The 27,434-nt window shown below is 36.9% G+C and overlaps 1 protein-coding gene across 9 annotated transcripts in view; it reads left to right on the top strand.

Annotated features, from left to right (window-relative positions):
• Positions 1 to 27,434, top strand: part of TCF12 (transcription factor 12) — a 381,119-nt gene that overhangs the window by 268,806 nt on the left and 84,879 nt on the right. The window lies entirely within an intron of this gene.

Below are 27,434 nucleotides of genomic sequence, written 5' to 3' on the forward strand. Positions count from 1 at the left end.
AGTGGATAAATGACCTGTGTTATGTTCATACATTGAATGCTATTTAACAATAAAATGGAATGATCTAATGATCTCAATAATGTTATACTGAGTGGAAGAGGCCAAATCTCAAAACTACGGTATGACTCCATTTATATGAACAGCTATAATAGGCAAAACTCTCCTGTGTTGATAAAAATCAAATCAGTGGTTGCCACTGGGAGAAGTGTTCTACTGTGAAGGTAACTCATTTCTGAGATGACAGAAATGTCTTGTGTCTTAATATGCATTCATCAAAACTGATTAAGTGGTACACTTAAGATCTGAACATTTTATATGTAAAGAACAGCTTAGGGGCTTCCCTGGTGGCGCAGTGGTTGGGGGTCCGCCTGCCGATGCAGGGGACGCGGGTTCGTGCCCCGGTCTAGGAGGATCCCAAATGCCGTGGAGCGGCTGGGCCCGTGAGCCATGGCCGCTGGGCCTGTGCGTCCTCCGCAACGGGAGAGGCCACGGCAGTGGGAGGCCAGCGTACCGCAAAAAAGTAAAAAAGAACAGCTTAGTTTTTTAAACAATTAAATGAAAAGAAATATCATTTATAGTAGCATCTAAGAAACTTGGTTTAAATACTTAAGGGTAAATGTTAGAAGACATGCAAGACCACTGAAAACTGCTAAGCAAACAGTTTGCTTGGAGAAATTTTAAAAGACCTCAGCAAATGCAAAGATGTACCATGTTCATGAACAGGAAGACAATATTCTTAAAATATCAGTTCTTCCCAAATTGATCTGTAGATTAAATGCAATCCCAATTATAACCCTACCAAGATTCTTTGTGTTTGTATGGGAATTTACAAGCTAATTTTAAAATTTCTTTAGAAAAACAAATGACCTGGAATACTAAAGCAGTCTTGAGAAGTGAAGAACAAAGTTGGAGAATTTATGCTATCTGACTCTAACATAAGACGTAGTATAAAGCTGTTGTACAACAGCATGGTACTGGTGTGATTGAGAAATATGACACTGGTATAGAATAGAGCCCAGAAGTACACCCACATTTATGCAGTTCATTTGATTTTCAGCAGTGTTTGTCAAAGTATTCCAATGGGAAAAGAAAAGATTCTTAATTAAAAGTGCAGTAACAAATGGATATTCATATGGAAAATTATGAATGTTAGTCCTTCTCTTACACTGAAAGCAGAAGTTATTCAAGATGGATCCTAGACCTAAATGTAAAAGCTAAAACTACAAAGCTTTAAGAAGAAAACATAGGAGAATCTCTCTTCAATTAGGGGATAAGCAAAGCTTTGTTACACAGAATACAGAAAGAAAAAAACTGTAAAAGAAAAAAATGATAACTTAGACTTAATCAAAAGTAGACTTCTGCTTATTAAAAAGCATAGGTTGGGCTTCCCTGGTGGCGCAGTGGTTGAGAGTCCGCCTGCCGATGCAGGGGACACGGGTTCGTGCCCTGGTCTGGGAAGATTCCACGTGCCGCGGAGCGGCTGGGCCCGTGAGCCATGGCCGCTGAGCCTGCGCGTCCAGAGCCTGTGCTCTGCAACGGGAGAGGCCACAACAGTGAAAGCCCCACGTATCTCAAAAAAAAAAAAAAAAAAAGCATAGGTTAAAAAAAAAGAGTAGACAAGCCACAATCTGGGAGTCAATATTTGCAAAACATATATCTGACAAAGTACTAGTATCCAGGATATAAAAAGAACTCCTACAAATCTATAAGGTTACCCAAGGCTTCTCCAACTTTTCTTTTTATGACAAGGTTAAGTGCAGTTGATGAACAAATTTCCAGTCCCTTCTAGACTTTTAATTCTATTATAATTTCAAGAATAGGATCATTTCTAGTTGGTAACATGACTACAAGCTGTTACATAAAAGATACCCATGGTGTAGCTACTTCTCTTTCTTTTTCCTTCTTTCTTCCTCCCCCCGCCACCCACCCAGTAATACTTTTTCTCTTTAGGAGGACAGGTTTCCTTAGCCAGTGACAACTAACAATTTTAGAGGTTGAACAGTTACTTGATGGGGTAATTTCTGACAGCATACTTAGAGAAAACCCTAAAGGATGAGGCCAGTGGAATAATTATCTAGCCTGAGATATCCATAAGTATATAAAAAAGTCTTAATTCTGTAGAGGAGGAAAGTTTTCTTCAACCCTCTTAGAGTTCCTGGTTGGATCTGAAAAGCAAACTGACAAAGGCAGATTAACAAGAGAAAAGCTTACATATTCATTTAATATAAGTTTTGCATGACACAGAAGTCTTCATCAGGAAATGAAGACCAAAAGAAACAGAGCTATGTACTTTCATGCTAAGTTTGATGAAGAGTAGGCATTATGGATGAATATGATATAGATTAAGAAGTATGAGGTAATTATAAACTGGGGGAAACTTAGTAAGGCCTGGGTGTTAGGATTCTTCTTGACATCCCTTTTTCTTTGGACATAAGGATGCTCCTTTTTTCTGTGTATAGGGAAGGCACATCTCCCATGAGGATAGCCTGTTTCAAGGAAGAAGGGCTGGCGTGGGGGTGGAGGGCGTCAGAGTGACCTTCCTGGTTCTGTCAGTTTCCCAAACTCCTCAGATTAAAATATTCAGTATGCCAAGATACCATATCTTGGGGAGTTGTATCCTGAACTCCATCATTCATTTACTCTTAAAATTAAGTTTTTAAGTTGTTAAGATGGAATTTTTAATGCATTTTAAATTATTTCAATATCTCGCAATTGTTTAATCTCTAGATACAGTTTGGTTTGACGTAGTTCTTTTACAAATTTCTATAAATTTATTTTTTTATTTTATTTTTTAATTTTTTAATTTAATTTAATTTTTTTATACAGCAGGTTCTTATTAGTCATCAATTTTATACACATCAGTGTATACATGTCAATCCCAATCACCCAATTCATCACACCACCACCACCACCACCCGCCGCTTTCCCCCCTTGGTGTCCGTACGTTTGTTCTCTACATCTGTGTCTCAGTTTCTGCCCTGCAAACCAGTTCATCTGTACCATTTTTCTAGGTTCCACATATATGAGTTAATATACGATATTTGTCTTTCTCTTTCTGACTTACTTCACTCTGTGTGACAGTCTCTAAATCCATCCGTGTCTCATCAAATGACCCAATTTCATTCCTTTTTATGGCTGAGTAATATTCCATTGTATATATCTACCACATCTTCTTCATCCATTCATCTGTCGATGGGCATTTAGGTTGCTTCCATGACCTGGCTATTGTAAATAGTGCTGCAGTGAACATTGGGGTGCATGTGTCTTTTTGAAGTATGGTTTTCTCTGGGTATATGCCCAGTAGTGGGATTGCTGGATCATATGGTAATTCTATTTTTAGTCTTTTAAGGAACCTCCATACTGTTCTCCATAGTGGCTGTATCAATTTACATTCCCACCAACAGTGCAAGAGGGTTCCCTTTTCTCCACACCCTCTCCAGCATTTGTTGTTTGTAGATTTTCTGATGATGCCCATTCTAAGTGGTGTGAGGTGATACCTCATTATAGTTTGGGGTTGCATTTCTGTAATAATTAGGGATGTTGAGCAGCTTTTCATGTGCCTCTTGGCCATCTGTATGTCTTCTTTGGAGAAATGTCTATTTAGGTCTTCTGCCCATTTTGGATAGGGTTGTTTGTTTTTTTAATATTGAGCTGCATGAGCTGTTTATATATTTTGGAGATTAATCCTTTGTTCATTCATTTGCAAATATTTTTTCCCATTCTGAGGGTTGTGTTTTCATCTTGTTTATGGTTTCCTTTGCTGTGCAAAAGCTTTGAAGTTTCATTAGGTCCCATTTGTTTATTTTTGTTTTTATTTCCATTACTCTAGGAGGTGGATCAAAAAAGATCCTGCTCTGATTGATGTCAAAGAGTGTTCTTCCTATGTTTTTCTCTAAGAGTTTTATAGTGTCCGGTCTTACATTTAGGTCTTTAATCCATTTTGAGCTTATTTTTGTGTATGGTGTTAAGGAGTGTTCTAATCTCATTCTTTTACATGTACCTGTCCAGTTTTCCCAGCACCACTTATTGAAGAGGCTGTCTTTTCTCCATTGTATATCCTTGCCTCCTTTGTCATAGATTAGTTGAACATAGGTGCGTGGGTTTATCTCTGGGCTTTCTATCTTGTTCCATTGACCTATGTTTCTGTTTTTGTGCCAGTACCATATTTTCTTGCTTACTGTAGCTTTGTAGTATAGTCTGAAGCCAGGAAGTCTGATTCCTCCAGCTCCGTTTTTTTCCCTCAAGACTCCTTTGGCTATTCAGGGTCTTTTGTGTCTCCATACAAATTTTAAGATTTTTTGTTCTAGTTCCATAAAAAATGCCATTGGTAATTTGATAGGGATTGCATTGAATCTGTAGATTGCTTTGGGTAGTATAGTCATTTTCACAATATTGATTCTTCCATTCCAAGAACATGGTATATCTCTCCATCTGTTGGTATCATCTTTAATTTCTTTCATCAGTGTCTTATAGTTTTCTGCATACAGGTCTTTTGTCTCCCTAGGTAAGTTTATTCCTAGGTATTTTGTTCTTTTTCTTGCAATGGTAAATGGGAGTGTTTCCTTAATTTCTCTTTCAGATTTTTCATCATTAATGTATAGAAATGCAAGAGATTTCTGTGCATTAATTTTGTATCCTGCCACTTTACCAAATTCACTGATTAGCTCTAGTAGTTTTCGGTTGGCATCTTTAGGATTCTCTATGTATAGCATCATGACACCTGCAAACAGTGACAGTTTTACTTCTTCTTTTCCAATTTGGATTCCTTTTATTTCTTTTTCTTCTCTGCTGTGGCTAGGACTTCCAAAACTATGTTGAATAATAGTGGTGAGAGTGGACATCCTTGCCTTGTTCCTGATCTTAGAGGAAATGCTTTCAGTTTTTCACCATTGAGAATGATGTTTGCTGTGGGTTTGTCATATATGGCCTTTATTATATTGAGGTAGGTTCCCTCTATGCCCACTTTCTGGAGAGTTTTTATCATATATGGGTGTTGAATTTTCTCAAAAGCTTTTTCTGCATCTATTGAGATGATCATATGGTTTTTATTCTTCAGTTTGTTAATACGGTGTATCACATTGCTTGATTTGTGCATATTGAAGAACCCTTTCATCCCTGGGATAAATCCCACTTGATCATGGTGTATGATCCTTTTAATGTATTGTTGGATTCTGTTTGCTAGTATTTTGTTGAGGATTTTTGCATCTATATTCATCAGTGCTATTGGTCTGTAATGTTCTTTTTTTGTAGTATCTTTGTCTGGTTTTGGTATCAGGGTGATGGTGGCTTCATAGAATGAGTTTGGGAGTGTTCCTTCCTCTGCAATTTTTTGGAAGAGTTTGAGAAGGATGGGTGCTAGCTCTTCTCTAAAGCTGTTAGAATTCACCTGTGAAGCCATCTGGTCCTAGACTTCTGTCTGTTGGAGGATTTTTAATAACAGTTTCATTTCATTACTTGTGATTGGTCTGTTCATATTTTCTATTTCTTCCTGGTTCAGTCTTGGAAGGTTATACCTTTCTAAGAATTTGTCCATGTCTTCCAGGTTGTCCATTTCATTGGCATAGAGTTGCTTGTAGTAGTCTCTTAGGATGCTTTGTATTTCTGTGGTGTCTGTTGTAACTCCTCCTATTTCATTTCTAATTTTATTGATTTGAGTCCTCTCCCTCTTTTTCTCGAGGAGTCTGGCTGATGGTTTATCAATTTTGTTTATCTTCTCAAAGAACCAGCTTCCAGTTTTATTGATCTTTGCTATTGTTTTCTTTGTTTCTATTTCATCTATTTCTGCTCTGATCTTTATGATTTCTTTCCTTCTGCTAACTTTGGGTTTTATTTGTTCTTCTTTCTCTAGTTCCTTTAGGTGTAAGGTTAGATTGTTTATTTGAGAATTTTCTTGTTCCTTGAGGTAGGCTTGTATAGCTATAAACTTAGAACTGCTTTTGCTGCATCCCATAGGTTTTGGATCATCTTGTTTTCATTGTCATTTGTCTCTAGGTATTTTTTGATTTCCTCTTTGATTTCTTCAGTGATCTCTTGGTTATTTAGTAACGTATTATTTAGCCTCCATGTGTTTGTGTTTTTTACCTTTTTTTCTCTGTAATTGATTTCTAATCTTTTAGCGTTGTGGTCAGAAAAGATGCTTGATATGATTTCAATTTTTTTAAATTTACTGAGGCTTGATTTGTGACCCAAGATGTGATCTACCCTGGAGAATATTCTGTGTGCACTTGAGAAGAAAGTGTAATCTGCTGGTTTTGGGTGGAATGTCCTATAAATATCAATTAAATCTATCTGGTCTATTGTATCATTTAAAGCTTCTGTTTCCTTATTTATGTTCATTTTGGATGATGTGTACATTGGTGTAAGTGTGGTGTTAAGGTACCCCACTTATTGTGTTACTGTCGATTTCCCCTTTTATAGCTGTTAGAAGTTGCCTTATTTATTGAGGTGCTCCTATGTTGGGTGCATATATATTTATAATTGTTATATCTTCTTCTTGGATTGATGCCTTTATCATTATGTAGTGTCCTTCCTTGTCTCTTGTAACATTCTTTATTTTAAAGGCTATTTTATCTGATATGAATATTGCTCCTCCAGCTTTCTTTTGATTTCTATTTGCATGGAATATCTTTCTCCATCCCCTCACTTTCAGTCTGTATGTGTCCCTAGGTTTGAAGTGGGTCTCTTGTAGACAGCACATAGATGGGTCTTGTTTTTGTATCCATTCAGCCAGTCTGTGTCTTTTGGTTGGAGCATTTAATCCATTCACATTTAAGGTAATTATCCATATGTATGTTCCTATGACCATTTTCTTAATTGTTTGGGGTTTGTTTTTGTAGGTCCTTTTCTTCTCTTGTGTTTCCCACTTAGAGAAGTTCCTTTAGCATTTGTTGTAGAGCTGGTTTGGTGGTGCTGAATTCTCTTAGCTTTTGCTTGTCTGTAAAGCTTTTGATTTCTCCATCAAATCTGAATGAGATCGTTGCTGGGTAGAGTAATCTTGGTTGTAGGTTCTTCCCTTTCATCACTTTAAGTATATCATGCCACCCCCTTCTGGCCTGTAGAGTTTCTGGTGAGAAATTAGCTGTTAACCTCATGGGAGTTCCCTTGTATGTTATTTTTCATTTTTCCCTTGCTGCTTTCAATAATTTTTCTTTGTCTTTAATTTTTGCCAATTTGATTACTATGTGTCTCAGCATGTTTCTTCTTGGGTTTATCCTGTATGGGACTCTCTCTGCTTCCTGGTCTTGGGTGGCTATTTCCTTTCCCGTGTTAGGGAAGTTTTCAACTATAATCTCTTCAAATATTTTCTTGGGTCCTTTCTCTCTCTCTTTTCCTTCTGGGACCCCTACAATGCAAATATTGTTGAGTTTAATGTTGTCCCAGAGGTGTCTTAGGCTGTCTTCATTTCTTTTTTTTTTTTTTTTTTTTTTTTGCGGTACGCGGGCCTCTCATTGTTGTGGCCTCTCCCATTGCGGAGCACAGGCTTTGGACGCGCAGGCTCAGCACCCATGGCTCACGGGCCCAGCTGCTCTGCGGCATGTGGGATCTTCCAGGACCGGGGCACGAACCCGTGTCCCCTGCATCAGCAAGCACTGTGCCACCAGGGAAGCCCTGTCTTCATTTCTTTTCATTCTTTTTTCTCTATTCTGTTCCTCATCAGTGAATTCCACAATTCTGTTTTCCAGGTCACTTATCCGTTCTTCTGCCTCAGTTATTCTATTGATTCCTTCTAGTGTAGTTTTCATTTCAGTTACTTTATTGTTCATCTGTTTGTTTGTTCTTTAATTCTTCTAGGTCTTTGTTAAACATTTCTTGCATCTTCTTGATCTTTGCCTCCATTCTTTCTCCAGGGTCCTGAACCATCTTCATTATCATTATTCTGAATTCTTTTTCTGGAAGGTTGCCTATCTCCACTTATTTTGTTGTTTTTCGTTGTTGTTTTCCGGAGCCTGTGCTCCGGAAATGTTTTTCGTTGTTGTTTTCCGGAGCCTGTGCTCCGGAATGTTTTTCGTTGTTGTTTTCCGGAGCCTGTGCTCCGCAATGGGAGAGGCCACAGCAGTGAGAGGCCTGCGTACCCAAAAAAAAAAAAAACTTCACACATTACAAAACTTGCTTAAAAGAGAAAGAATCTTATCAATAAGTATTTGCTTACTTTATTATGTATAAGGAACTGGGTCAGGCAACAGAATAAAAGAATTAGTATCAGTCTTCAGGAAGCTTACATTCTAATTGGGAAGACCAACTGTGTACACACAGAAAGTTAACTAAAATGATAAGGTGACCCGTATTAAATCTCAAGTAGCACAAATGTAAGTTAGAACTCAGAAGAGAGAGAAATGAATGCGATTTTGATACAGAGAAGATTTTGCAAAGGAAGTACAGAACACTGAGATCTTGGAGGATGGGTAAAATTTGACAGAATAGACGGGAGAACATCTTGGGGAAAGAGAACATATGACTAATAAAATAGAAGCAGTAATATTCAGCACATCTTACTGCTTCTTCCTTAATTTTCTCCCACCAAAAGTATCAGCTTTGTGAAGGCACCGTCAGTGGCTGCTTGTTTGTTGTATTTACAGCGCCTCGCTCTGTGCCTGACAAATAGAAGCTATCAATGAATACCTTTTTTTTTTAATTGGAGTATAGTTGCTCTACAATGTTGTGTTAGTTTCTGCTGTACAACAAAGTGAATCAACTGTATGTATACATATATCCCCTCCCTCTTGGACCTCCCTCCCACCCCACCCCACATCCCGGTTACCACAGTGAACAACTTTTGAATGAATGTATTTGGAATATTTATTTAGGGAAACAGTGTGAGATGTGTGAACTGTAAGGATGATGCTTGGATACCTAAACAAAGAGTTTATATTTTATCCTGTAAGGGTTTGGTATTGGACATGAGACATGATAAAAAATACAGGTGTTTCTTAGAAAAGTTAAGCTTTAGTTTACGATTTGCAAGAGAATTTATAAACTGGTGACAAGGAAACTATTTGAAATGGTATTGCTCTAGACTATATATCAAGAACAGTGGGATAGGTAGTTTAGACAGATCTTAGTTATATGACAACAGCACATTGCAGGTGTTGAGATCATTTTTAAAAAATAAAATCATGACCTATAGCTATAAAAATGAACATGTATATAGATTGTATCTCATCAGTGAAGAAGTCTGTAAGGTGTTAGAACCAGTTCAAAGGAGAATCCAAAAACAGACACATTCATAGATCAAAATTATGGAAATTAATATTCAAACAGAGAGGCAAAATGGTTTTTTTTTCCTTTGGAGCAGGGTGGTAGAGGTATTGAGGGTGGGGAAAGGTCTTTCATCCCTTTACTGGACAGAATTTTTTTTCACATGTACATATAAGAATTATTTTTCATTGCTACTAGTTATCTACAATTTAGAGAGTTGTAAAATAGCTCCCATAGAGTGAGAATCAGGTAACCTAGAAAGGTATGCTCTAGACCAGAGGTCAGCAAACTATGGCTACCAGCCAAATATCTCAACCCCTTGAATGATTTTATTAAAACATAGCCATGTTCATTCATTTATGTATTGGCTATGGCTTCTTTCTTGCTACAAAGATTGAGTTGAGTAGTTACAAAGAGACAATATGGCCCACAAAGCTTAAATGTTTTCTATCTAGCCCTTAACTGAACTGACCCTACTCCAGATAATGCATAATATTCCATCAAAGCATGATTTTTTTCCAACGCAGGTATGTGTTTCTGACAATTAAGAGAATCAGGGTTTTCATATGCAGCCAATCCTACACTAACCTGATGTTTCCCCAGGATGATTAATTAAAGCTAGTTGTTTTAAACAGCAGTTGGGATATTTCTTTACATAACAACAAACCTAATGATAGAGACCTTAGCTTTAGGCTAAATTATTAGAACACAACATTTAGAGCCAGGAAACTGGTGTTGTATACCATTCTGAGCAAATGTATTTCTAAACAGGCATAATCGCCTGTTAGAAATACGTTTTACTATTTGCAGATAGTAAAGTAACTTGCAGCTCTGGCATATAGAGGATGATTGACGGACAGAGGGCTATTTAGTTTTAAGAAGGGAGGACACCAGTAACTTGAGAAGCATCTTCAAATATTTGAAGCATAATTTAGGTTGTTCTATAACTTTTAAGGTTAAAACTTTGGACGATATGTAGGAGATAAGCAATTCTGATTTTAACGTAGTATAAGAAGGAATATTCTCCTAGTAGAGAGGATGGAATATTCAACCTTAGTAAATAGTGACTTTCCTCTTGGTGGCTGTGTTTGAGTAGAAGCTAGACATTCACTTTACTGGAATTTTTATACTAGAGGGATTAGAGCATCTGTTGTTTGATTGAAATAACAGACCTTATTGAAGTTTTCTTCTAATTCCGTGAGCTCTTTAGTGACAAGTAAAAAGCTTTTCAGGAGGTGTTGATGATCCATCTGAGGTTCGAGACCAACAATTACTATTGATATTCATCTATATGGTTTTATACATGTTTTAATTTCCCCAGCAGTATTGATTCATGAATGTTATCATTTTGTCAGTAGACCAGTAGTTTAAAGCATATACCAGTGGTAAGGAGTGGGAATTTTAGACTCTTCGCTTGGACTGTTATTTGGTCCAAACCAGAGCTTTCTCTTTTTATCAAACCAACAATTATTGAATTTCTAATCTTGTTTTCCCTTTTCTGAGGCCAATTTTTGGGTTCCTCTAGCCAGTTTTTCTGAGTTATCTTTTGGGGGAGTATCCCTTTGGACCATGACAGAGATTTGGCTGCTGCTGGTGCCTTTGAGGGCAGCATTTCTTTTGGAAATACCAGCAAGGTGATTTCCCTCAGCCTCCAGCAAGTCAAGTTTAGAATGCCCCATAATCTTAATAATAGCTAAAGTGGCAGGTAAAAGTATTACATCTAATAATTTTAAATTCTATTTAAAATTTTAAAAATTGTAATTTTATTTCTGCTGAAAGTAAGAAAGCCATGTTGCTTCCACAGCACTTGGAAATCATGAGCTACTCTGAGAAGCATATCTACTATCAGTGTAAATACTGGCAAATTTTGTCCTTGGCTAAAGTACAAGCCCACGTAAGAGTATATAATTCAGCCCGTTGGGCCTAAACAGAAGGGAAGAGGTTCAGAGACAGGAACTCTTGAGCTTCACTAGAGATCCTCAGTATTTGAACTGTTTCAGTACTCCGAGGCATGGGCTGCTTTATAGTCGTGGAGTTGAGCACTAAGACTGTGGTTCTAGCGTCAGTTAGGACTGGAAGAGATTCATCCCAAATCTGGAGAAACATTTCTCCAAGATGATTAAGAGGGAGAATTGGGAAGAGCGCCTGTAGTTCCTCAGAGCCCCTACCATTGAGAATTGGCAGGATGTTGGAAAGGCTAGTTAGAGAGCTAAAGGTGCCTAAAGCACTTAATTAACAATCTCTTTTTCAAAGTCCTGGCTTTTTGTAATAATAACAAAAACTAGGAGGGTTTTTACTTTGTTTAGGAACTTTCATTTGCTGGAGTTGAGGATTAAGATTTTGTTCATCTTCTTTTTAGGTGACTGCTCTAGAGTGTGAGAGAGCTGGTTTACCAGATTACCTAAATCTGGAGTGGACATAGTTTCCCATTCCATCCTGGTCCTTTTTACTAGAAGGGAAAGGTCCCGGTTCAGCCCATTAATAAATGTAGAGTTAAAAGTTCCTCAGGTGGAATCAACATATGAAGGAAAACCAGAATTTTCTTTAAAAACAATTTGAAGTCGATTGTAATAGTCATGAATAGGTTCATCAGATTTTTGTGTGCAAGTCTGAATTTGTTCCAATCAACAGGATTCGGAAAAGCCCCAGGAATTGCTTGATGAAGTCACCTAGTGATTGCCTGAGCCTGATCATATAATAAGTTAGTGGGCTGGCCTCCCAGTTGTAATTCTAGAGACCTTTCAGGATTTTCCCAATTAGCAGTTTTCAGTACTGGGTCTGGCCTTCACTGACAAGTATATAAACTAGTTGATACAATTAGAGAAACCAGGTTGATAAGTTTGAATGACTATATTAAATTCTTCAGCAAATCTGTGAGGATCTTTAGTTACTTTGGGAAAATATTTGACTATGGCTCCCAGTTCAGTTTTGGTCCAGGGAATATAAGAAATTAAGGGTTTAGCCTCTGGATCCTCAGAAGGCTTAATTTTAAAGGGACAGGTTCTGACAAGTTCAGAAGAAAAGGGAGTAGGTAGAGTTTCAGAGAAAAAGGGAAGTTCAACAAGAGAAATCTTACCTTAAAATCTTATTTTGCAGAGAGGCAATTTCAGACTCCTGATAACATTGGGAAACCTCAAAATACCGATTAAAATAGGTATTCCTCTCAGTTCTCAAGATTTTTGAGCGGTTGTAGTCATTCAATTTAAAGGAAATTAAAGTTGGGAATTTTAAATGTTCCCCATAATGGCCATTGATATTCTAAATTGCCTTTGGTCAGTTTGGTCCATTTAGTTTAAAATGTGCCTGAGGAAGGTTCTTAAACATAAAATCAGCCTGAGTTCCTGTAAGAGGGGGTGCCCTCAAAATACTTAGATAACTGGGATCCCATTCCTCAGAGGTTTTTCTCTAGAGTAAAAGAATAATTTTTCAAACTGCCCAAACAGCTCAGTTCAAACAGCTTCAAACTCGAACAACCAGCAAGCTTATATCATCCAGTTAAAAGGAAACAGCTTTGTCCTAGAGGAACGGGGCCAAAGATTTTTCAACAAGTTTCCAGAAAACAGCCCCTCTTTCATAGGAATGGGCCAGTGGCTCAACTGAAGCGGTTTCAGTGAAGCAGTCCCTGTTACCAAAGGAATGGGTGGACAGCTTCTCAGCCAGCTTTAGTTGAGCCAGTCTATTCTCAAAATCAGACTGGCTTGCCAAACAGGTACTCACATACAGAGCAAGGCCTTAACCAGAAAGGTGAAACCTTAAAATAGATCCCAAATAAAGCCTGAAGACCTTCAAACACAAAGAGGGTAAGAGCATGGATCCAGGAGAAAGACATACCTTCAAATCTCAGGGTCAGCAAGAAAATCAGTGAGCAAAATGGACTCAGTTGTGAGTACCACACTTGTTGGCTTACCAGCCCCAGAGTCGTTGGGGGTCTTCTCTGGTCTCCCTATGGGCCACCAAAATGTTGACCTAAAACAAGTAGAGTACCAGATATTTCTCCAACAAAGATGAGTTTATTTGGGATCAGCAAAGAATTGCAATTCAAGGTCTGTAACCGTAGTGAGCCACATGCAAGTCTCCCACAGCAAGGAAAGGAGAATGCTTTTATAGAGGGCGAAAAGGAAATTGGGAGGGCTGGAGTAAACAAGAGTTCATGGCTTTTCACTGACTGAGTCCTTGTCAGGAAAGAAGAGGAGTCTTTCTTCTTCCTTCTGGACTCTTATCACAGGTGGTGAGAGCTCTCCGTTCTGATCTCTCAGCTCTGTTTAATTGAGGTTTCTGTTTACGTTTTACAGGTGCAATTAGTAGTAGGGGAGTGATGGTGCTTTAAGAATAGATTATGTCAGAATTGAATATTGAACTTAAAAATTTCAGAAGTCAAGTGGTTCCCCATACCAACACCTTTTCAGGAGTAGATTATTCGATGGTGATGGAGGATTGTTGGAGTCAGGAATGTTAAGACATAAAACTGGCTGTTGGATCAAATGTTGAAGCTATCCGAGAGATGATTCACTAATAAAGGAGCATGTGAAAGGGCATGCACAGTGGCTGGCACACAGTAGGCATTCAAAAAATGTTTGACTCTGAATCCTGCGATCCAGGAAAGGGTAGTAAGCCATCATCTGCCTTCAGGGTGAGCCGGGCTTTGTGAGTTGTTTGGAGCAGAGGTAAAATAAATTGTTTTGTGAGAGTTATGTCTCATCATGAAGTATGAACAGTAGGCAGTTTTAATTTCCTGCTTCTGTTAAAAGGCCAGAGAGAGTTAGATTATGCAGAGGTAACTTGGCAGGGGGAAGAGGCATTGTTTCTTTGTTCCTATTCCCTCCATAAAACTTGCTAATTATATTTTTCGTGCTACTCAGCGCTGTTTCAGAATATTGTTTCAAAGATCATTATTCTTTTGTAAACTTATTTCAGGAGAAAGGAGTCTGTTAAATAATGGCTAGAGATTAGACACCATCCTGGGGAAAAAAAGTGAAAAAAGAGGTGACCACAGACTGGATATTACATGTTAATAAGGGATTGTTGTCAGTTTGGGGGATGTAACAAGAGCTGAGAGATGGAAGAATAAATGAAGCAGAAGCAGCAGAATACTGACAGTTGTTGAAGCTGGGTGAAAGGTATATAAATAAAGGTTTATTACACTTTTTTTCCTACTTTTGTTTATATTTGAAAATTCCCAAAAAGTTTGGTTTTTAAAAAGATGTCCAGTATAGAATGTTTCATTTCAAAAAGTATTACATGCCTAACTGTAGGCCTAGTGCTATATTAGGTTTTGTGTTACCCTTAATTGTATTCTTGAGAATGCAAGGTATGGGAAAGAGGGTATACTCATTTACTAGATGTGAAAGCTAACATTAAACGGAAAAGGAGTGGCTTCAAAGTATTAGAACTCTGCTGAAAATCTTAGGGCTACATAACACCATTTCCACAGAAGCAAAAGAGAAATGACATTTCCTTATCTCTTGTTCTTCTTATGTTGGTTAACATCTCACATAGTTGGCTGCTTTGTATTCATAAAAGAAAAGGCTCAAAGGCATACTGGTACCTTTACAGGAAGTCTTCCAGAGGGCCCTATTTATCAAGGAAGTTTCTAAATTTAAACAGTCAGAAAAACTGCTCACTTAGGAGAAGACATGTTTAGAGTATGCTCACTACTAACCTCATGGGAGTCTGCCTTCAGGGCATTCCTATAGCATTTTTGAAAGTGGGGACTCTCCTTATGGAAGCCTATAAAATACCAAGTCGTTCTTAAATTATTTAAATGCTGGATATATTAAAATAGCTTTTATTTTTGCTGGGTTTTTTCATAGTTCTTTTATTTCTGAGAGGTCTCTTTTATCAATCTACATCCCAGATCTTCCTACTTTGTTATCTTTCCATTGGCTGATAGAGGATTCAGGAGAAAAGTTCAAAGAAAAAAAATAGTGAAAATGAAATAATAAGATGGTAAAATTTCCCTCTGTTTACTGATAATTAAGGAAGATTGAGAAACTTAAACTACTAAGATTGCCATGTTTTAGTAATTTAATAGTATATAGGTAGTTTCTTTTCTTCTCTTTTTTCTTTTTTCTCTTTTTAAGCCAGAAAGATTGGGCTGATTGTGTTGGCAGGATGCATTTGATGGATGACTGTCATTATCTTCTCAAACCTGCATGACACTTTAAATATTGAAAATGATAATTAAATTTTCAAGAGACCATGTTGAGATTATAAGATTTGGGACTTGTAAAAGAATGAGCATAGCAGTTGGCTAGTAGTGGTGGCTGGTGTGTTTTTATTGACCTAGGAAAGAAATAGAAGCATCTCAGGTTTTCTTTTACTTTGCGTCCTTGTACATCCCTCCCCACCCCCTCCCCCAATTAATATATTGTCCAAAATGTTGGTAATGACTTGGAACTATTCAGGTTGCACAAAGCATTTAATGAAATCTTGTCTTAGACAAAACACTAGAGAGGATCATAATTAATGTCTCATTTTCTGCCAGTTGCTATTGATTACTCATTCAAGATCCCTTTGTTCTCAGAATGATAACTGTAGTTTGCATTGCTATCTAATGAGATTCTCAGGATAGAATTCTTTAACAACTTGCTGATAATTGCTAACATATCCCTGGAATTTCAATGTAAATGAATTTGCATAATAATACAATTATTTCACAAATGTCTGTGTTTTCCAAATTCGAGATTTATTACAGCCTGTTTTTTAATCATTTGTAGAAAGTTAACAGAAGACTGATACATTATTAAAGCCCAGCATTTATATTTTGCCCTGAGTTCCCATTCACCCTCTTAGATTTTGATTTGGTTGTGACATGAGGTGAGAGGCTTCTTTGTCATTTTCAATTCCCCTGTCTCTGAAACTTCAGATGGACTCACAGCTGAACTGTACTGTGATGTTTCTAAATTAAAAGAGCAGTTGCAAATATAATAATACTATACTAATTTTGCTTTTAGAACAGTTTTCTTTCTTTATCCCTCAGTGACAAAAGAATACATGGTACAGTATAAAGAATTCATCTGATAAGATCAGGAACAAGACAAGTTGCCCACTCTCACCACTCATTCACATAGTTTTGGAAGTTTTAGCCACAGCAATCAGAGAAGAAAAGGAAATAAGAGGAATCCAAATCGGAAAAGAAGAAGTAAAGCTGTCACTGTTTGCAGATGACACGATACTATACATAGAGAATCCTAAAGATGCTACCAGAAAACCACTAGAGCTAATCAATGAATTTGGTAAAGTAGCAGGATACAAAATTAATGCACAGAAATCTCTGGCATTCCTATACACTAATGATGAAAAATCTGAAAGTGAAATCAAGAAAACACTCCCATTTACCATTGCAACAAAAAGAATAAAATATCTAGGAATAAACCTACCTAAGGAGACAAAATACCTATATGCAGAAAATTATAAGACACTGATGAAAGAAATTAAAGATGATACAAATAAATGGAGAGATATACCATGTTCTTGGATTGGAAGAATCAACATTGTGAAAATGACTCTGCTACTCAAAGCAATCTACAGATTCAATGCAATCCCTATCAAACTACCACTGGCATTTTTCACAGAACTAGAACAAAAAATCTCACAATTTGTATGGAAACACAAAAGACCCCAAATAGCCAAAGCAATGTTGAGAACGAAAAACGGAGCTGGAAGAATCAGGCTCCCTGACTTCAGACTATACTACAAAGCTACAGTAATCAAGACAGTATGGTACCGGCACAAAATCAGAAAGATCACTGGAACAGGATAGAAAGCCCAGAGATAAACCCACGCACATATGGTCACCTTATCTTTGATAAAGGAGGCAGGAATGTACAGTGGAGAAAGGACAGCCTCTTCAATAAGTGGTGCTGGGAAAACTGGAGAGGTACATGTAAAAGTATGAGATTAGATCACTCCCTAACACCGTACACAAAAATAAGCTCAAAATGGATTAAAGACCTAAATGTAAGGCCAGAAACTATCAAACTCTTAGAGGAAAACATAGGCAGAACACTCTATGACATAAATCACAGGCCGATCCTTTTTGACCTACCTCCTAGAGAAATGGAAATAAAAACAAAAATAAACAAATGGGACCTAATGAAACTCCAAAGCTTTTGCACAGCAAAGGAAACCATAAACAAGACCAAAAGACAACCCTCAGAATGGGAGAAAATATTTGCAAATGAAGCAACTGACAAAGGATTAATCTCCAAAATTTATAAGCAGCTCATGCAGCTCAATAACAAAAAAACAAACAACCCAATCCAAAAATGGGCTGAAGACCTAAATAGACATTTCTCCAAAGAAGATATACAGACTGCCAACAAACACATGAAAGGTTGCTCAACATCATTAATTATTAGAGAAATGCTAATCAAAACTACAGTGAGATATCATCTCACACCAGTCAGAATGGCCATCATCAAAAAATCTATAAACAATAAATGCTGGAGAGGGTGTGGAGAAAAGGGAACACTCTTGCACTGCTGGTGGGAATGTGAATTGGTACAGCCACTATGGAGAACAGTATGGAGGTTCCTTAAAAAACTACAAATAGAACTACCATATGACCCAGCAATCCCACTACTGGGCATATACCCTGAGAAAACCATAATTCAAAGAGTTATGTACCAAAATGTTCATTGCAGCTCTATTTACAATAGCCCGGAGATGGAAACAACCTAAGTGTCCATCATCGGATGAATGGATAAAGAAGATGTGGCACATATATACAATGGAATATTACTCAGCCATAAAAAGAAACAAAATTGAGCTATTTGTAATGAGGTGGATAGACCTAGAGTCTGTCATACAGAGTGAAGTAAGTCAGAATGAGAAAGACAAATACCGTATGCTAACACATATATATGGATTTTTTTGTTTTTTACTTATTTATTTTTTTGCGGTATGCGGGCCTCTCACCGCCGTGGCCTCTCCCGTTGCGGAGCACAGTCTCTGGACATGCAGGCTCAGCGGCCATGGCTCACGGGCCCAGCCACTCCACGGCATGTGGGATCTTCCCAGACCGGGGCACAAACCCGTGTCCCCTGCATCGGCAGGCGGACTCTCAACCACTGCGCCACCAGGGAAGCCCAGTATATATGGAATTTAAGAAAAAAAAGTCATGAAAAACCTAGGGGTAAGACAGGAATAAAGACACAGACGTACTAGAGAATGGAATTGAGGATATGGGGAGTGGGAAGGGTAAGCTGTGACAAAGCGAGAGAGTGGCATGGACATATATACACTACCAAACATAAAATAGATAGCTGGTGGGAAGCAGACGCATTGCACAGGGAGCTCAGTTTGGTGCTTTGTGACCACCTAGAGGGGTGGGATAGGGAGAGTGGGAGGGAGGGAGACGCAAGAGATATGGGAACATATGTATATGTATAACTTATTCACTTTGTTACAAAGCAGAAACTAACACACCATTGTAAAGCAATTATACTCCAATAAAGATGAAAAAAAAAATTTATCTGAGAGGAATTCCCTGCCAGTCCAGTGATTAGGACCCCGCACTTTCACTGCCGAGGACACAGGTTCAATCCCTGGTCCGGGAACTAGACAGGAAACTAAGATCCTGCAAGCCACGAGGCCAAAAGAAAAGAATTCATCTGGGAAATTTTAACAATTTATGTACTCTATTTTATCATGATTGTTTTTTATACCTTTCTACGTCTTCAATTAATAAGCTCCCCATCAGGCTTCCCTGGTGGCGCAGTGGTTGAGAGTCTGCCTGCCGATGCAGGGGACACGGGTTCGTGCCCCGGTCCGGGAAGATCCAACATGCCGCAGAGCGGCTGGACCCATGAGCCATGGCCACTGAGCCTGCGAGTCCGGAGCCTGTGCTCCGCAACGGGAGAGGCCACAAGAGTGAGAGGCCCGCGTACCGCAAAAAAAAAAAAAAAACCTTACTGTAAGTTTTTATTACAATAATCTAGGCTAATAAGAAGCAAAATTGAGTTATTTGTAGTGAGGTGGATGGACCTAGAGTCTGTCATACAGAGTGAAGTAAGTCAGAAAGAGAAAAACAAATACCGTATGCTAACACATATATATGGAATCTAAAAAAAAAAAACGTTTCTGAAGAACCTAGGGGCAGGACAGGAATAAAGACGGAGAGACGTAGAGAATGGACTTGAGGACGCGGGGAGGGGTAAGGGTAAGCTGGGACAAAGTGAGAGAGTGGCGTGGACATATATACACTACCAAATGTAAAATAGATAGCTAGTGGGAAGCAGCCGCACAGCACAGGGAGATCAGCTCCAAGCTTTGTGACTACCTAGAGGGGTGGGATGGGGAGGGTGGGAGGCAGACGCAAGAGGGAAGAGATATGGGAACATATGTATATGTATACCTGATTCACTTTGTTATAAAGCAGAAACTAACACACCGTTGTAAAGCAATTATACTCCAATAAAGATGTTTAAAAAAATAAATGAAATATGGTATTTTATTAATTTGAAGAAACTTCAAATTCCAGAAGAGTAGAGAGAGTAATATAATAAACTTCAAGCCTCTAAATTTCTTCTTTGAAAAATAATTTATTTCAAATATATATAAAAGCATTAAAAGAATATGAAGAGCAAAAAATAATAATAATCTAGGCTATCTTAGTGTTTCAGGAATAACCCTTTATTAATTATCTTTGGTAATTAGGTACATTTTTCACAGATGGAGTTGCTAGATGACTGTAGAAAAGATTCTTTTCTCTAAGCATGTGTTAAGAAATTTAGTGCTATGTCATTTCAGAATACTAATTCTGCCTTGAATAAGACAGCAGAATAAAACTGCTTTGTCTAGTTCTGTATCCGCTGGGATACTTGGGTATTCTTTTTGCCTTAGATACCTCCAGGACAAGATCAATAATGCTTCTCATTTGTTTCAGGCAGGCAGAAAAATCAATAATATGAGATGATATGTAATTTTATTTTAGGAAAAAATTCAGTAGTTTATTATGTGTACTTTAGTTTTACCAAAATGTTTGAAGGATCAAATAAAGGAAAAATACATGATTTTGTCAGTGGTAGAATATCAAAATGTTAGGCATATATAGTTTAGTCCTTGATTTTTAAAGTCATATTTACCATTAGTTCCACGGGTATTATTTCTTAGATTATCAAGTCCTTGTGGAGAAAACCTTGTCTTAAACTTCTTCTGTGTTTCTTATAGTACTGAACATTTCATTTTAGTTAACAGCATAAAATATCATCTTGTCTTCTTGGAGGAAACAATTTCTCCTACATTTACTTTGCCTAATCATTTTGACCATGATACAGGTAAAATGGGGAAATGGTTATTTCTATGATTAGGACAGCTGAGTGAAGGGCAGCTGAATAAAGAACAACTTCTATATCTTTTTTGGCACTGATATTCACTGGAGAAAAAGAAGACGGTATTTCCTAACCACATCTCCAGGTTTGGCAACAATAAGGAGAAAAGTATATCAACGGTAAAATTGGTAACAAGGAAACTTTTTTCCCTAAAACAAATTTGTTCTTTTTCTTCCTTTATTTCATGCATATGTAGAAAAACCTACCAGTATGTATTCTATAGGTAACTCAGCTTTAGGATTATGGTTCACAAATTCATTTATAGGTCACTTATATTTTTTTAAGTTAATCTTATAAATGGTAATTGGGTTCCTGGACTATTGTGTAAGTTTTATTGTATTGAGGAAAGAGCCTCTTCAACAGAACTAGATTCAAGTTAGGTTCCACTGTTTGCTATTTGTATAACATAAAATCTCTGTACGTAATGCTTAGTAAGGTTGCAGTAAATATTAACTGAGATGGTACATTTGATGGTGTGCTAGTGGATCCTTGATATTTAGTCTGATTTTCTCCAAGTTTTTATTTTGAAAAATTACAAACCCACAGAAAATATACCAGAATAGTACAGTGAGCATCCAGGTACTCTTAATCGAGTTTCATCATTTAACATTTCACCATATTGGTACACACGCATTCTTTCACTCAATATGTGTCTGTAGATGTTTGTATGCTAAATGTGGGTTTATGCACACAAATACACACACTTCTGCTGAATTACTCTGAGAATAAGTTGGCGTTTTTCTGTTTATTCTTGGTCTAGGTTGATACAGTTTAAATCTGTCACACTCTTTGGATTTAGCCTCTAATTGTCAATCCTTTCTCTGGGGGCCTATTCTCTTTTCTATTTCCAATATCCTATCTTACTTTAGCCATTGGGAGTTGCAACTCAACCGTCTTGGATTCAGGGCAGACGAGGTCTGCTTACTTAGGAGAACGAGTTTGTGCCCAGGAAACAATTTTCATTCTTTGTGATACTTAGAATATGGTAACCTATGGAGGAAAAAAAATGAAATGGAGTTTTTACTTTCTCTAGGGCCTACCACCATGCTACTCACTTTTACTTAAGCTTCATTTACTTCTCCCAGTAATCCTGTGAAATATTAATATAACCAAACAAAACAGATGCATTAATGTTAGATAATTTGCCCAGGATCTTACAGTCAGGTTTTGAACTCAGGGTAGCTAACTCCAAAGCCCATGCTGTTTCCAGGACATCAGAGTTTTTGTACACATTTTATTTACTTTTAGGAATATAAGAAATACATTTGCCTATTCACCTTTTAGATTGTTTTATGCTTCTTTTAGTCTTTATTATGACTATTACTGGACTTCTTTGAAGAAATAACTTACTGACTACATTTTATTCATCTGAAAGTTTATCTATCTTACAGCTTTAAGCAGACAGACTTCTTAACCATCCTCCAAACTCAGCCCTTTGTTTTGCCATTAAAGCATTACATAAGGGATCAATTAATATTTTCTAAAAAGGGCTACATAGTAAATAATTAAGGCTTTCCAGATCATACATTGTCTGTTGCAACTACTCAACTCTTCCACTGTAGCACAAAAACAGCCATAGCCAATAATATATAAGTAAATTGAGACTGTGTTCCAATAAAAGTATTTTCCAAACAAGCCCAATTTGACCTGTAGGCCATGGTTTGTTGACCACTAGTATTAATCATCATCTTATATGCTCATTAGAATTTATATGCCAGGGAAATGTTGAAAGGAACACTGTTAAGAGATACATGAATGCCCATCTCCTCTCACATATTTGTTTGTGTGGGTACGGTGACCAGTTTTGTATGTACCTTCTACATGAGAAAACACAGATAAAGTAATAAGTACAGCAGGCACCTCAAAACATGATATCATGAAAGTCAGTTTGCACTGAGCAGGGAACATCCTATTAAAAGACTAATGATGTTTTTAAGGAAAAATTCAAGGTACATGACCCCTGCCCTCAAACATGTGGTAATAATATGTTCCATCTAGCATACTCTAGCCATATTCTAATTGCTATTTGAGGAATGTCAAATGTGCCTAGCACAGGCAAAAAAACAGAAAGAAAGAAACACAAAACAGATGTAACAATGGAAATTTTAGTATAATGTGTGGGAGACTTGATGATTCCTGGGTCACACTATTCTCACACAAATAACATAATCAGGAGATCCACTTCTAATGGTTTGTTATAGAAATAGAAAGGATACATGTGTCATTTACATTTATATTAATTGTTTTCTCATTTTTATCATTTCTCCTAGAGATTATTGTCTTAAGGGGAGCTATTTCTCCTTCATGTCTGTTAGTCAACACCTTTGTTTCCTAATCTGTTGAACCTTGTATCTGTTGGAATTTGTGTGATTAATGCTAAGTAATTACATTGATATTATGCAGTCTTTTCATATACACATCATATTGTCTAGTGATTGAAATCCTCTTCTCACTTTCCTCTTTTGTAAAAGAAGATATCAACTCTAGTCAAAGAATCACTTACCTTTTGAGAAGTCTGAAAATTTTGTCTTCTTAATTATAAACATTTCTGAAAGATGCAATGATCTTTGGGTGATTTAATATACTGATTACTTCATGTGTGCTCCAGCATTGTTGAATAGGCTTTTTTTGAAAATATCAAATATCACATGAAGAGACAGTATAGCAAAACGTATGAAGTGCAGTGAAAGCAGTGATCAGAAGGAAATTTATAGTTGTAAATGTCTACATTGAAAAAGAAGAAAGATCAGTAACCTAACTTTATACCATAAGAACCTAGAAAAAGAAAAGAAAACCAAACCCAATGCTAGCAGAAGGAAGGAAATAATAAAGATTAGAGCAGAAATTTTTTAAAATAGAGAAAAGGAAAACAATAGAACCAACAAAATCAAAAGTTGCTTCTCTGAAAAGATAAACAAAATTGACAAACCTTTAGTTATATTGACTAAGAAAAAAAGTCTAATTACTAAAATCAGAAATGAAAATAGGGAGCATTACTACCAACCTTACAAAAATAAAAGGGATTACAAAAGAATACTGTGAACAGTTGTATGCTAAAAAATCAGACACTGTAGAAGAAATGGACAAATTCCTAGAAACATACACACCACGAAAACTGAAGAAATAGAAAATCTGAACAGAACTAAAACAAGTAGATTGAATCGGTGATAAAAATCCTCCCAAAAAAGAAAAGCACAGGACCAAATGGTTTCACTAATGAATTTTACCGATCATTTAAAGGAGAATTAACACCAGCCCTTCTCAAACACTTCTTAACTCATTCAACGAGGCAAGAATTACCCTGATACAAAACTAGAGATATCACAGGAAAAAGGAAACTACAGACCAATATCCTTTTTGTATATTAATGAAAATTTTTCTACAAAATACTAGCAAGCTACAAATCCACCACCGTGTTAAAAGGATTGCACACCACGACTAACTGGGTTTTATTTTAAGAATGCATGTGTATTAGACATATGAGAATTGATCATTCATTAATTAGAATGAAGGGGGAAAAGTCACTCAGTCATCATCACATTTGATGCAGAAGAAGCATCTGACAAAATTCAACACCCTTTTATGATAAAACACTTCACAATACTAGGAATAGGCAGGAACTTCCTCAATTTGATAAAGGTCATTTGTGAAAAACCCACACCTAATACCATGCCCAGTGGTAAAACATGAAAGCCTTTCCTCCTATGATCAAGAACAGGACAAAAATGTCTACTTTCACCACTTTCATTCAACATTTTACTGTACATTCTAACCAGAGCATTTAGGCAAGAAAAAGAAATAAAAGACATCCAAATTGGAAAGGAATAAGTAAAAGTATCTCTGTTTGTAGATGATATGATCTTTATACATAGGGAATCTATAATAAAATTATTAGAGCTAATAAATGAATTTAGCGAAGTTTCAAGATCAACACACAAAATTTAGTTTTATTTCTTTACGCTGATGAACAAACCAAAAATAAAATTAAGCAACAACTCAACTCAACAGTATCATCCAAAAGAATAAAATACCTAGGAATAAATTTAACTACAAGGTGTAAGACTTGTACACTGGAAACTACAAAGCACTGCTGAAAGAAATTAAAGAAGACCTAAGTAAAAGGAAAAATATTCAGTGTTCATCAATTGGAAGACTTATTGTTGTTAGGATGGCAATACTCCCCAAAGCAATCTACAGATTCGATGCAACCCCTATCAAAATTCCAATGGCATCTTTTTGCAGAAATGGAAAAGCTGGTCCTCAAATTTATATGTAACTTCAAGAAATCCCGAATAGCGAAAACAGCATTGAAAAAGAAATGTAAAATTGGAGTACGCATACTTTCCAATTTCAAAACTTAATACAAAGCTACAGTAACCAAAACACTGTGGAACTGGTATAAGGTAGACCTATAGACCCATGTGATAGAAATGAAAGTCCAGATAGAAACCCGAACATGTATGACCAATTCATTTTTAACAAGGGTGCCAAGACCACTGAGTTAGGAAATACTGTTTTCCTCAACAGGTAGTGCTAGAGCAACTGGATATCCACATACAAAAGAATGAAGTTGGACCCCCTACCTTACACTATATACAAAAGTTAATTCAAAGTGCATCAGTGATCTAAGTATAAGAGCTAAAACTATAAACTCTCAGAGGCAAATGTAGGGATAAATCTTCATTACCTTGGATTTGACAGTGGATTCTTAGATATGGCATTAAAGGCACAAGAAACAAAGGGAAAAATAAGTTAGACTTCATCAATATTAAAAACTTGTGAATCAGAGGACATTATCAAGAAATGAAAAGACAACCTACAAAATGGGAGAAAATATTTGCAAATCAGATGTCTGATAAGGGTCTAATATACAGAACAGAACATATAAGAACTCTTAGAATACCACAGCAGAAAGGCAACTCAATTCAAAAATGGGCAAAGGACTTGAATAAACATTTTTCCAAAGAAGATATACAAAGGACCATCAAGCCCAAGAAGAGTTGTTCAGCATCATTAGTCACGAGGGAACTGCAAATCAAAACCACTTCACACCATGAAGATGGCTATAATTTAAAAAACAGAAAGTAACAAGTATTGGTAAGGATGTAGAGAACTTAGAACCGTCATACAATGAAGTGTAAAATTGTGCAGTCACCATGGAAAACAGTTTGGCAGTTTCTCCAAAAGTTAGACAGATTTTGCCACGTGACCCAGCAACTCCATTCTTAAGAGTATAACCAAAAGAATTGAAAAGAGATACTCAACAAATACTTGCACACCAATGTTCATAGCAACACTATTCACAATAGTCCAAAGCTGGAGAAAACCAAAATGTTACATCAATGGATAAATGCATGAACAAATTGTAGTATACCTGTCCAATGGAATATAATTCATTCCTAAAAAGAAACGAAGTACTGATACATGCTGCAACATGATGAACTTCAAAAACATTATGCTAAGTGAAAGAAGCTGGATGCAAAAGATCACATATTAGTTATTCCATTTATATGAAATATTCAAAATAAGTTAAATCCACAGAGACAGAAGCAGATTAGTGGTTGTCAGGGGCTGGAGGAGGGGAGGAATGAAAGTGACTGTTTGAATGGGTATGGAGTTGCCTTTTGGGGTGACGAAATGTTCTGGAACTAGCTGGTGATGGTTGTACAACATTATGAATGTACTAAATGTCACTGATTGGAAATGTTAAAATGGTTAATTTTATGTTAATTCCACCTTAGATTTTTAAGCTGAAACACAAATATTACTTAAAATTATTAAATAGTGTGACAAACTGAAATGAAAGTCTTTCTGGAGGCAGGGACTGGACTATTATGACTAGCAGTATAAAGTTCTACTGATTCTTTCTAACCAGAGCTGAGGTTTATTTCTCAATACCTTTATGATGCTCAGTAGCTGGAATGACAACTACCAACAGTATGGTGATAACAGTAAGGGGTATTATTGACTGGGAGAATAGTGAATATATGAGAGAAATCACAGCTCTTTTCATTTGAGAGCATCTTCTCAAGTATATCGAACACCCTTTCCAATTGAGGTCTTCCTTTTCCCTCAGCTACCAGAAAGCTTGAAAACAAATTCTGCCAAATTAACTTCATTTGCTTTATGACACGGTCAATTCGTTAGTAGGTCAGGGCTGCTGAATCTCTGGATTTCAGTGAAGTGCTTGACACAGTTTCATGACATCACTGTGACATACATTAGGGCTCTCTCCTCAGCCTTGTCATCCTGGACAAGGATAAAAATGGATGATTATTATGGATCAAATATAACAAGATGAATTTTATCAGAGATAAATGTTAAGTCTTGTACTTGGAACCAAAGAACACAAACTGAACAAAGAAACCATTGGAGGGACATGACTTAAGAGCAACTTATACAGTAAAGAGTAACAGGGTGTGATTACTCTTAACCTCTCAGTATGAGCTAGCTAGCACAAATGGGTTGTTTAAATGTAGTGTTGAAAACTACTCTGCATTAATAAGGCCACATCTGGGGCATTATTCTCCATTCTCCTTTGCAAGAGACTTTGACAAATGGAAAATCTAGAGGTCTGTATCAGGGATGGTGAGGAGGACATTCAAACCATGTCATGAGACACAGTTGAAGAAAACAGGAATGGCTAGTCTTGAAAATATTGGCACTCTTCAAACAATGAGAGCTTTCCAAAAAGGAAAAAAAAAATGGAAAAAGAACAGAATTGACTACCTTTTGTGGTCATGAAAGCATTCAAGCAAAGGCTGAGTGGCCATTTTTCAAAAATGTTCTTGATGATTAAAGAGTGGAACTACATAGTAACTAAAGTATCTTTCAACCCTCAGAGTGTATGGATCTACATAATTACTAGAAAGCAGGCAACATGAGGATGGGGAAAAAGAGAAAATA

Source organism: Grampus griseus (assembly GCF_964374135.1).
Source record: "Grampus griseus genome assembly, chromosome: 2".
Taxonomy (NCBI): Eukaryota; Metazoa; Chordata; class Mammalia; order Artiodactyla; family Delphinidae; genus Grampus; species Grampus griseus.